This window comes from Panicum hallii, chromosome 2, assembly GCF_002211085.1.
Source record: "Panicum hallii strain FIL2 chromosome 2, PHallii_v3.1, whole genome shotgun sequence".
NCBI lineage: Eukaryota > Viridiplantae > Streptophyta > Magnoliopsida > Poales > Poaceae > Panicum > Panicum hallii.
The window spans coordinates 42,424,697-42,437,642 of record NC_038043.1 but is presented as its reverse complement, the minus strand read 5'-3'; positions in this window follow the sequence as shown (position 1 = coordinate 42,437,642).

Here is a 12,946-nt window from a genome sequence, read left to right as displayed (position 1 = left end):
AAGGTCCAAGTATAGCTCCAAGATACAAAGAATGAAATGAAAAAAATCAAAGAAACTACAAGTCATTGGGGCTGGAAATGAGCTATATATGCGCTCGTAGAAGTAGCAATGCAAATTCTCTTTTGAACATTTGATGACATCTTTGGATCGACAGTTGAATTCCGCTGAGAATGGAATAGGGGTCTAGTAGTACGAATGAACAGGGAGCATGGACGACGCTTGGGGTTATGATTATGAATGCACACTGATGAGACGGGAGGGGGGTTTTGGGGGGGGGGGAGGTGGGGGGTTGTTCCACAAAAGTGTTAGTGGGAGTTTTGTGTAAATAGGCATGGAACATAAGTATTTTCTATATTAGATTGGACATCTTGGAGAATAGGGGGGCCTTATGTAAGGGGAAATGAGGTGTTTATCGTTATTCGGGGCTTTCTTTAGCTCGGGATTCGGTTTCCTCGTGACTACTGGAGGTCTTTTATAAAATAAAATTGACGACACGGTAGGACTTGGAGAACACAAATAGGATGTAGAAAAACAGGGGATATGACCATGAGGGATGGCATTATTTATGAAGATAATAAGGAATCACAATACATGCTTGCTATTATTTTTGAGGCAATTCCCTAGAAGCCATTACAAAAGTTCTCAATTCCCTATGTGCCACTAGAAAAGTTATAATATCATATGGGCCACGACTTCAAATTTTTTAACCCCTGCATGCCACTGCCGTTAGTTTTTGGTGGAACGGCAGCTAACGGCAACTTAAAATGTACCATTTGCCCCTCTTATCTATGGGCCCCGCACGTCAGCCTTATTCCTCAACTTCAACCCCCATCTCTCGCCTTCCACCTCGCCAACCCGCCCCCGACCCCAGCGACCACCGTGTTGCGCCCGCCCTTGGCGCGGCACAGCTGCTCCACGGCCACCAACGCGCACTCGGGCTCCCCGGCACCACCCTCCGCCACGCGCTGGCCTGGACGTGGCGCCGGCGGACACCGCGCGCGGCCGGTTCTTGTTGGCCATCCACAGCGCGAACAGGCCCCGGATCCATAGCGCGGGGAATGCGCGACAAGGGAGCGGCCACGACGCACCTACGACGGGGCCCCGCCCGCGCCGAGGCAGGGCGCAGCGGCCTGGCCACGTGCGCGCGCGGCAGCGACTCGAGCAGGGGTTGCGGTGGCGCGAGGGCAGTGGCGAGGGGAGCGGGCGTAGGAGGGAGGCCCGGCGGCGCTCGCTCATGGCGGCTGAGGTGGGCGGGCGGATGGGCGGCGCCGGTGAGGTGGAAGGCGAGAGAACAGGGGAGGTTGGAAGTTGAGGAAGAAGACTGACATGCGGGACCCACCTATAAGAGGGGCAACAAGGATATTTTAAGCTATCGTTAGTTGCCGTTCCACCAAAAGCTAACGGCAGTGGCATGCAGGGGTCAAAAAACTTGAAGTAATAGCTCATATGACATTGTAACGGCACATAGAGAATTGAGAACTTTTTATAATAGCTCATAAGGAATTGCCTCATTATTTTTATCATAGCTTGAGCTTCCCGGTGGGGGACATTTTTTTTTCTAAAAACCCACTAACTTGATTTCTCGAGTATTCTTATTACATTATTTTGGAGGACCAATAATAATCTAGAAATTTCTATTGCGGTGCAGTTTCTTTTAATATCAAATATATAGAACATGAAAATTCGACCAAGTTCCGCTCCATGGAAAGAAATAAAATAAAAAAGATAGAAAGGGGTCCATGAGAAAGCAACGAGAGTTTCTGTAAGCTCGACAAGTGTCCATGTATCCCATTTTGGAACCGTCTAAAAAATAAACAGGAGTTCAGAATACGCTTTGCACCTTTGGACAAGACCATGCGCATGCATGTGGGCGACCTCTCGATTTTTTTAGCTCCATCCTTGGTTCAGAAGAAACCAAACATCACATCTACGTTGAGTTTTAAATCGTTTTGTCTTATTTTAAATAAATCGTTCGTTTTCCTTTCCATTGGAGTTACTTCTTCTCTACTCCCTTATTGGTCTTATTATGGGACAAAAGTAGTGGACCCCACAGGATATGTGGATATTAAACTAATTAATATAAGAAGACTCTTGTGCCTCGGTGGAAGTACAGCATACTCCTACATGCTACAGTATCAGTTCACAAAAGATTTTGGTATGATACTATGATTGAGCTATTGCCCTTAGTTTTTCAAAGAAATTGTCGTTACATACGTACTCTAGTACACACGTATGAGTACTGATGTGCCCATTAATACTTGAGCTGGTACGCCTGCTGTCCTAGTACTAGTGGTGGTTAATTAATTGATCCTTGAAAAATTGTTAATCAGTTAAGCTCCCAATCCATTTGTGTGCAATTGTGCTACACAACAACAGGCAGAGATGACATTTCTTGTCCCACACTTATTAGTACATGTTGACTAAAGCGGCCAACAACTATGGAGCATTGATGACAATTCCAGACCTAGCTAGAATAGTTAATTACAACATGACAAATTTCATTTTCTATAGAAAGAAGAGGATCGGACATGAAAATTTGAAAAAACAAAATAGTTTAATTCCCAGCACAACTCCTACATCACTCATATTAAAAAAAAGTTTCTTATGAAACACATGCGCTACGAATACGGAGTAGATCGCAAGCCTTAACCACATGGAGGTAGTTTATAGAGTAGCATAGCACTAAGGTCCTGTTTGGTTGCACTCTGGCTGTAGAAAAAGCTGCTGTGGCTGTGAGCTATGGAAAAACCTGCTGTGAGCTCTATGAGAAAGGTGAAAGCAGTTTGGCTGGAATAACTCTGAGTTATGGAAAAAGCTGATGTTTGCAGGGAAATATCTGTAATACCTCTAAAGTGCAGATGACATATTGATATTCAAATTAATTATAAATTATTATTTTGTTCAGTAATTTGCATGCAAATAACCAGTTTAGGAAGGTTTTTTAAGTTTTGCATTCAGCACTAACATATGGTCCACATAAATATAATGATATCAACTCTACAAAATGACATATGGTTCATATAATGATGTCCTTCCTTAATATAACTATCTCTTTCTCGCACTAACCAAAGCATCGGCTATCCTACTGCGAATGATATTCATTGTTTCCTCATTCTCTACATCATTATTGTCATCTCCTTGTGTTTGTGCCATGACAGATAGTTGTTGTAGCAGGTACTCCTTATCAACATCACATCTATCAAACTTTTTATCTTGCAAATGGCTGTCACGAATAAAATTATGCAATGCCATACGAGCCAGAATTTACGCTTCTGAGTAGGAGTAGAAAAACTTGGAATGCGCTTCAAAATACGCCACTTCTCTTTTAAGATCCTGAAAGACCGCTCAATGACATTTCGAAGAGATAAATGTAAAAAATTAAACACCTCATTCATACTTCACTTGAGGAGCACGCCCATTACAAAGTTGAAACTGTACATGCTTTCTTTATAAGGGACAAGATATCCTATTCGGTTTGGATAACCAGAGTCGACGAGGTAATATTTACCTATGAAACCAAATCAGCAAAGTCATACAACAATAGAAACCAGAGTCGACGAGGTAATATTTACCTATGAAACCAAATCAGCAAAGTCATACAACAATAGAAATATTGACAACTAGTAACGCAACATGTATACCTTTAGGAGGCACGAGAAACAAAGAAAAATTTACTAACACATGATTCAGAATCCGTGTGTCATATCTCATATGCAGATCTCGGCCAACCAGCAACCACATAGATGAACCTCATGTCAAAGTCATAAATAGCAAGCACATTCTGAGATGTACATCCATGTCGACATGTATGGCTAACCACTTCATCTCGTGGGACTATAATAGGAATATGTGAACCATCTATAGCTCCAATAGCCCTTCTGAAATAAGGCCAGGAATGGTCCTTTTTTACCCTTTCATGGTCAATAGAGAAATTAGGATCTCTTGGCTTGATATTGTCCTTTGCTAACTTGCGCAAACAATTCAATACTTTGTGAAACTTGGTGTGAACTGTCCAGAGTGACAGTGTGAAACGGTTTTCAGCTTGTGAGAATAATTGTGGTTCCCCAACAATCCACAAGAACATCGCCAATGACTCCATGGATGATACATTATGACGGGTCCTAGGACCCGGGGTCTCTAGCGGGCCCACTTTCCACTGGCATTCTGACTAGCCCAAGATCGCGCCTGGAATGAACAACCATTCCCGTGGGCTATGACTTCGTCCAGACCACCTGGGCCCGTGATCCCGACCGGCCGCCCGGTCGGGGTAAACCTAGCTTGCGTTCTCGACTGAGGGGACGTTCGGGGACTGGGTCCGTACAATAGCCCCGACTCAAATCTCTGACCAGGCTCTGCCTAACACGCATCACTATCCCCGACCGGCGAGGCCGAAGCCAGCCAAACCTTGCGTACTGGCGAGCCCCAGGAGCAGGTGTGGTGGATAAGGATGCACGCCGAAGTCAACTTGCTGTACGGGACCAACCACTCCTTCTATAGGGTTACAGTCCCCCTTTGCTGCCACAGCAGGGGTCCACTATTCCACCTGCCCGTCCTCATGAAGGGACGGGGCGCGACATCATCACGATACGGTGAACACGCCTCTATCATGACGGAGTAACAGGGCGTAGCGCCGGGGAAGGGGCGTGACCGCCATACCGTACTTATCGGCGTACACCCGCCCCCAACCGATAGAGCACGACGCACAGAGACAGAACAAGATGGCCACTCTGTCAGACCCGGGGCTACGGGACTGTGTACATAGTGTAGTTTAAGAGATTAAGTCCGTCTTATCTCTTATTTGCTTTGTTTATCTCTTATTTATCCCGTTTAAATAGGAGATAGAGTTAACCGGTATAGAAGGAATCTACTCGAGATATGTTCTGGTACGATTCCTCAGATGGTGTTGGTTAGTATCTTTGTAACCCTGGCCTCTCGGATATATAAGGGAGGTCAGGGACCCCTCTCAAAACATGATCTCTAGATCATCCTACACAAAAGGCAATACAAACCACCATACAGGATGTAGGGTGTTACGCATCTTGCGGCCCGAACCTGTCTAAGCTTTGTGTTCCTTGCACCTTCGAGTTCCTGATCTCGGCGTCTCCTCACCCAAAACTTACCGCCTTAGGTATATCCCTCGGTGGGCAGCTGGTTAAACACCGATAGCTGGCGCGCCAGGTAGGGGTGTGCGTCGAAGATCCACCGGCGAACTCGATGGCATCTTTCAAATTCATCAGGTCAGATCCCTCCCAGGGTACGACATTTATTTTTGGCTCGTGGGTCTGCATCACAGATGGTGTGGGCAACTTTCGGTGATTCCTCGTTGACATGAAGCCAAAGACCTCCGTTGTGGATTCCTACAGCGACCTCGATAAGTTTGTTGATGGGCTCAACAACTTGCCGCTCCGTGCTTCTGCAATAAGGATCGAGTTGAAGCCTGTTCCAAGCTTGATTTCTCCCAGCGTTGCGGCAACCTCCCCTAAGGTGGACTCGTTCCAGCCTAGGGATCTGCATAACCGATCCCAACTCGGTTCATGCAAACCGGACACTGATTTACAGGAGGCCAACGTTTCTGGGTCCCTCTCCATGTTGGAGAAGGACCTGGACTTTTTGCTCCAGGATGGAAAGCCAGAAGCCACCGCGTGTCGGGAGGCTTCGGGTTGTTCTGGCACCAGCGATCTGGTGATCACCTCTTTGCCGGAGGGGCGCATCGTGCATTGGAAGGGCATGGTGCTCTCTGATCTGCTCGAGGTAGAGGATCGACTTGTGGCTCACCTCGAGCCCTTGCCCTTTCAAGAGGGCAGGCCATTGGCTACCGCGGCGGAGGGGTCGACTGAACTAGTCGACGCAAGCTCTCATGAGCTTTCCTCCCGTCAGGTGCTAATGGCGGAAGAAGGCGAGGACGATGGGGATCTTTCTATCGTCGACTTTGAAGCGATCTCCGAAGATGAGATCACGGCCAACGCCGGCGACGAGAACGACGCCGATCGAGAGGCGCGGAGGGCCAGGAACAGGGCCCGCACAATCCGGCGGAGGAGGGCCAACGAGCGTAGGCAATCTATGCATCGCGAGCTTGACCCTGAGTTTGCTGCTGTAAGCGAACGAGGTTTCAGGACTCCGGTGGCCAACATCACCAGGGTGACGGCCATCCTCGAGCGCAGTCATGATCTGGACATGCGTCAAGCACTCCTTTACGCGCAGAGGGCTTGGATTCAGTTGGATCAGCACAACCCGGTGTCCACCATCAGGGAGGAGCGCGTGGGTGAGAGTCGGAGCCAGGCTCACAGCCGAACGGCTGGCGGCCGTCCTCGACATCAGCTCAGCAATAACAATGCTCGCGGGGGCCAGGCCCCTGGCGGGAGGCAGCAGCCACCGCAAGGGGGTCATCTGCGGCAGGCCAATCATCAACTTCCTCCAGAGGACCTGCATCAGCACATCAATGAAGGTCGCGACGCGTGGACCGTGATCTCCTCTAGGCGCAAGGTCCGCCAAGAAGTCGAAACTGAAGGTCCTGACTGCAGCGACCGATTCCCTGCTTTTTCTGCACGTTTCAGCAGCTACAAGTACTCGGAGGGCTTCAAACCGATCGGCATCACCAAGTACGACGGCAAGCAAGCCCCTCAGCAGTGGCTCCGTTGCTACTCCACGGCCATTGAGGTCGCAGGGGGGTCGAATATCACCAAAGTCGTCTACTTCCCGATGGCTTTGGACCTAGCGCCGCTCACTTGGTTGGAGAGCCTCAGCAACAACTCGATCGACTCCTGGGAGCGCCTCAAGACGGTCTTCATCGACAACTTCCAGGGAGCGATTGCTCGCGCAGGTACTCGTCATGATCTTGCTCAATGTAAGCAGGAACGTAATGAGCTACTGCGGTCCTACACACGCCGCTTCTTCGATGTCCGCGCCACCATCGCGAACATCTCGGAGGACGACATCATCGATTGTTTCTACAACGGCATCACTGACCCGGGCATCTACAGGGATTTCAGGCGGAATATGCCAAAGACTGTTGCGGGCCTTCATGATATGATGCACGATTGGTCCGAACAGGAGGAGAAGATGCGGGAGCGGTTCCCGCGGCGTCAAGATAGCAATCTGAGGCGCCCAAACGACAGCCGCAACGACAAAGGCCAGCGGGACTTTTCGGGTCCACCTCGGAAATGAAAGCCAGATGATATCATCGCGGCTATCGATCGTCCTTCACGGGGCAAGAAGTCAACGACGCAGGAGGAGTTTGAGAAGCTCCTGCAGAAGAAGTGCCTGTGGCATCCAGGTGCCAATCATGCCACCATCGACTGCTACCATCTTCGGAGAACGTTCAGCAACGCCGGTGGTAGGAAGAACAAGAAGCCTGCGGACAAAGAGTCCGAGGACGATGATCAAGAGGACCACGGGCGCAACCCGAAATTTCAAGACGCCTCGAAGGTCGTCAACGTCATCTTCGGGGGAGATGAGGATTTTGGTTTCAGGCGGGACCAGAAGCTGCTTCTCCGGAAGATTTTGTCCGTCGAGCCGGCGGTACCACGACCACTCCGTTGGTCGGAGGTCCCCATCTTGTTCTCTTACGACAACCAGTGGACGAGCTTTTCGGAGCCCGGTAAGTTCCCCTTGGTCCTGGATCCTGTGGTGGCGGAGGTCAGGCTCACCAAGGTCCTTATCGATGGCGGGAGCAGGCTTAATCTCATCTTCGTCAGCACTCTGAAGAAAATGGGCCTGGATTTCAAGGACATGCTGGTTCCCAGCAAGTCCCCCTTCTACGGCATCGTTTCGGGTAACGCGGCACACCCGCTTGGTACGGTAGTCCTCCCAGTCACCTTCGGCACGCGGGAGAACTATCGTACTGAGTTTATCAAGTTCGAAGTGGCTAACTTCGAATCTTCCTATCATGCAATATTAGGTCGTCCGGCACTCGCCAAGTTCATGGCAGTGCCGCATTACATTTATCTACTTCTCAAGATGCCAGGACTCAGTGGAGTACTCACTCTCCGTGGTGATTTGAAGAAGTCGTACGACTGGAATCAGGAGGCGATCCAATACGCTTCGACTACTCGCGTGCCAGATGCTTCGGGAGAAGTACTCGCGGCCGCGCAGCAGCTTTCCCAGTCCGAGCTGGAGATCCCCTCCAAGAAGGCCAGCAAGTCGAGCATCCAGTCGACTGATGATGTGGCCCTCAAGACGATCCAGCTCCAGGAAGGAGATTCATCTAAGACCGCTGTCATCAGCGCGGGCTTAGGTGACAAATAGGAACTCGCGCTCGTCAGCTTCCTTCGGGCTAACCGAGACATATTCGGCTGGAAACCAGCAGATATGCCAGGGGTGCCCAGGGAGTTGATCGAGCATGCCTTGAATGTACACCCGAAGGCTACGCCTAAAAAGCAACGCCTGCGAAGGTTTGCCTACGATAAACGTGAGGCCATTAAACGGGAGATCGCTAAACTTCTTGCGGCTGGATTCATTAAAGAAGCAATCCATCCAGAGTGGGTAGCGAATCCCGTTCTTGTAAAGAAAAAGAACAATGAATGGAGAATGTGTGTCGACTACACTGATCTCAACAAGCACTGCCCAAAGGACCATTTTGGGCTGCCGCGCATTGACCAAGTTGTCGGTTCGACGGCTGGTTGTGTCCTTCTCTGTTTTCTTGATTGTTACTCAGGTTATCATCAGATTGCGCTCAAGGAGGAGGACCAAATCAAGACTGCATTCATCACCTCGTACGGGACTTATGCCTACAAAACCATGTCCTTCGGGTTGAAGAATGCAGGAGCAACCTATCAACGTGTGATCCAGATGTGTTTCGCGGATCAGTTGCACCGGAATGTAGAAGCTTATGTGGATGACGTAGTCATCAAGACCAGGGAGTCCAGCGACTTGATTGCAGATTTGGAGGAAACATTTAGCAGTCTGCGCAGATTTCGGTGGAAACTCAATACTACCAGGTGCATTTTTGGAGTACCTTCAGGGAAATTGCTCGGGTTCATCGTTAGCAACCGGGGCATCGAAGCCAACCCTGTTAAGATCACGGCAATCAAGGATGTACAGAAGTTAACAGGTTGTATGGCGGCCCTGAACAGGTTCATCTCCCGACTCGGGGAGAGGGGACTACCTTTCTTCAAGCTCCTGAAACGCCAACATAAGTTCCAATGGACGGAGGAGGCCAAGCGGGCCCTGCAGGATCTGAAACATCATCTTCAGTTACCTCCGATCCTTACAGCACCGTTGCCAGGGGAGGATCTACTACTTTACATCGCGGCAACAACTTATGTTGTCAGCAGTGCCATTGTAGTCGAGCGAAGCGAGGAAGGCCATGCGTTTGGAGTGCAGAGGCCTGTCTACTTCGTCAGCGAGGTCCTCTCCGAATCCAAGGTACGGTATCCAGCTGTTCAAAAGCTTTTATATGCAATCTTAATCACATCAAGAAAGCTACGCCATTACTTCGATGAGTACAAGATTACTGTGATCACGGATTTCCCGTTGGCGGATATTCTTCATAATCAAGATGCCACGGGGCGCATATCCAAGTGGGCAGTGGAACTGGGGGCTTTGTCAATCGACTTCAAGCCACGCACTGCAATCAAGTCACAGGATCTAGTCGACTTCATGGCTGAATGGAGGGAGAATCAAGTCCCAACTCCAGTCGACAAGCCGGACCACTGGACCATATGCTTTGATGGGTCCCTCAAGCTTGACGGTGGCAGCGCCGGTGTTTTGCTTATTTCTCCATGAGGTGAACAATTGAAGTATGTCCTCCAGATCCTGTGGGCGGTATCCAACAATGAAGCCGAGTATGAAGCCTTGCTTCACGGGCTTCGTTTGGCGATATCACTAGGGATCAAGCGACTACTTGTGTATAGCGATTCTTTTCTTGTCGTTCAACAGGTCAACAAAAAATGGGACTGTAACAAGGAGACGATGGAAGCTTATGTACAGGAAGTGCGCAAGATGGAGAGCAAATTCTCCAGCTTGGAGGTTCACCATGTTTTGCGGGAGCACAATGTTGGTGCGGATATCCTGTCCAAATTGGGGTCAACATGTGCGCAGGTCCCGCCTGGAGTTTTCGTACAGGAGCTCAAGCAGCCATCCATCAAGTCTTCTCCATAGGTAACCATCAACGCGGGTCCCCAACAACTCGATCGAGAGGTTATGATGCTAGGGGAGGACTGGCGAGAGGCTTTTATTGACTTCATCCGCGATCAAAGGCTACCAGCGGGAATTGACGCCAGGAGTGTAGAGGCGGCACACGTCCTGCGCAGAAGCAAGGGTTTCGTCTTGGTCGACGGCAAGATCTACCGGCGCGGCGCTCGGTTAGGAGTTCTCAAGAAGTGCGTCACAAAGGACGATGGTTACGACATACTGCGGGAGATCCACGAGGGCGTCTGCGGAAATCATGCAGCTTCAAGAACGCTGGTGGGGAAAGCATACCGGGCTGGTTTCTGGTGGCCCACTGCAGTGACCAACGCGGAGGATCTCGTGCGCAGGTGCCAAAATTGTCAATTCTTCGGCAAACAGACTCATGTTCCAGCCCACAGCCTCATCACCATACCGCCATCTTGGCCTTTTGCTTGTTGGAGTCTCGACATGATTGGGCCCTTCACAACGGTGCCAGGCGGTTTCACCCATATTCTGGTGGCTATTGACAAGTTTACTAAGTGGATTGAGTACAGGCCGATAGCCAAGCTCACGCCAGATCGGGTCGTCGACTTCATCTCAGACATTTTGCACCATTTTGGCTTCCCCAACACCATCATCACGGATTTGGGATCAAATTTCACGGCCAACCAGTTCTGGGAGTTCTGCGAGAATGCTTGCATCGAAGTTAAGTATGTCTCGGTCGCACATCCAAGGGCCAATGGACAAGTCAAAAAGGCGAACGGCTTGATAATTGACGGCCTCAAGAAGGGACTTTATGATGTAAACAGCAAGAAGGGAGACAAATAGGTGCACGAGCTGCCACATGTCATCTGGGGGCTCCGGACTCAGCCGTCCAAAGCCACGGGACAAACGCCTTTCTTCCTTGTATACGGATCGGAAGCTATTTTACCGGCCGATATCATGTGGAAGTCTCCAAGGGTCGAAATGTACAACGAAGGCGAGGCAGGTGAGGCGAGGCAGTTAGAGCTCGATTATGTCGAAGAGGCTCGCTGCACCGCTCTTGTTCAGTCAGCCCGATACCTGCAAGGGATCCGGCGGTGTCATGATCGCAACGTGAGGGAGCGGTCATTCAGCATTGGTGACTTGGTCTTGCGTCGCATCCAGGACGAATCCGGCCTACACAAGCTCAACTCAAGGTGGGAGGGCCCGTTCGTCGTCACGTAGGTCACTAGGCCCGGATCATACTGGCTACAATATCCCGAGGGTCAAGATGTCCCGAGGGTCAGAACTTGCGCAAGTTCTACCCATAAGGAGATGCCCGGTGATAGCTGAATCCCCAGGGGCTTGGAAGGTCTCTTTTCCTCGAATCAATTTGGAGGCTATGTGCCACAAGATTCGGGTTGTACGTTCCTTCATTGGCGCACGATGGCCGCGGCCACGTGCAAACATTATATAAATCGACTTCTTGTCGTGAATGTTACGGAGGCTACCGCCATGTTCATATCTTATTGACTTCATTTTTTGACGGAACCCTCGGCTCCGTCCAACTCCTCTCCACGACTCGATTTCTGCCGCGACCTTGGATGGTCGCTCGCCATCGCATCTATTCCAACAAAATCGATCCGTTCGACTGGCTTACACCCAGTACGTTGGAAAGGCTCGCATGAAGAGCTACCTCGACTACATCCTGAGTGTTTGCACTCAGAACAGTCTCATCTTTGCCAAAAACACAGCAGACCCGCAGCAACGCCCGCACCTGCTCCTAACAAGCTCGATCCGTCCGTCCGGGTCCTACTTAGCTTGGGGAGCACGCTCACAGCAGGAGCGACTTTCAACTACACTCAGAGTTGTCGCACTCGGGGTAGTCCTGTTTTTCTACCCTACGCACAGCAATTCCGCGACGATGCTCGCGTTCTTTCCTAACGAGTTTAGACCTGCACGATCGAGTTGCGGCTAATCTGTTAGACAAACATCATCTACCCTTCGGGTAGTTGCACCCAGGGAAGCGTCTACTACTTAAGTCTTGTAAGCCTGGATTCCAATTCAGCCTAGGGACATACACAAGTAGAGACATCAAAAGAAATAATATATACAAGGAAGTGAATACTTGTTTCTAGTACCCTAATCCTGCATTACACTTTGAACTATGCGCTCTGATACAGGTTGGGCCTCCAGGAGATATCCGTCAAATTGATCCTCGGTGCAGTCCGCCGCCATGCCTTGTGCAAATATTTCCAGCTGCGCGTTTGGCAAGAAGGACTTCACGACCGCGAGGGCGTTGTTGACGCATGTGACAGGAGCCTCGGAGAGGAACTTGAATAGTTTTTTCGGGGCCTCGCGGAGCCGCTCTAGCAGGGGCCGCAGGCTTGTCTCGCTTTCTTCTGGTGGATCCACCATATACACCAGCTCTCGAGCGGCCCCCCTGAGGTCTTCGAGTTCTTCGCCAAGCGTCTTGATCCGCTGAAGGCTGTCGATGAACTGTCGCTCAGTGTCGCCGATCACCTTCTGCAGCCTCTCGACATCATCTGTACGGCGATAGAGCAGGTTCTTCACATCAGTAAGTAGCTCTTCTTTACTCATTAAGATTCTCCTAAGCTCTGTGGTGGAAAGCTTTTCAGAATCCAGGATGAGTCATACAGTGCAAGTACCCGAGGGAAGCAATGGCTTACCTTGGTGCGCTTTCTTTTGCTCCTTGAGCTGCTCCTGGTGCGCGTGCTTATTCGCCTCGAGCTCCCTCTTCTGTTCCTCGAGTTGTTGTTGGAGCTTGGCGTTGACCATCTCGAGATGAGAGTTCTCCGTCCTCTCGTCGTCAAGGCGCTTTCTCAGGGCAACAAGTTCCTTGCGGTCGCAGGCAAGG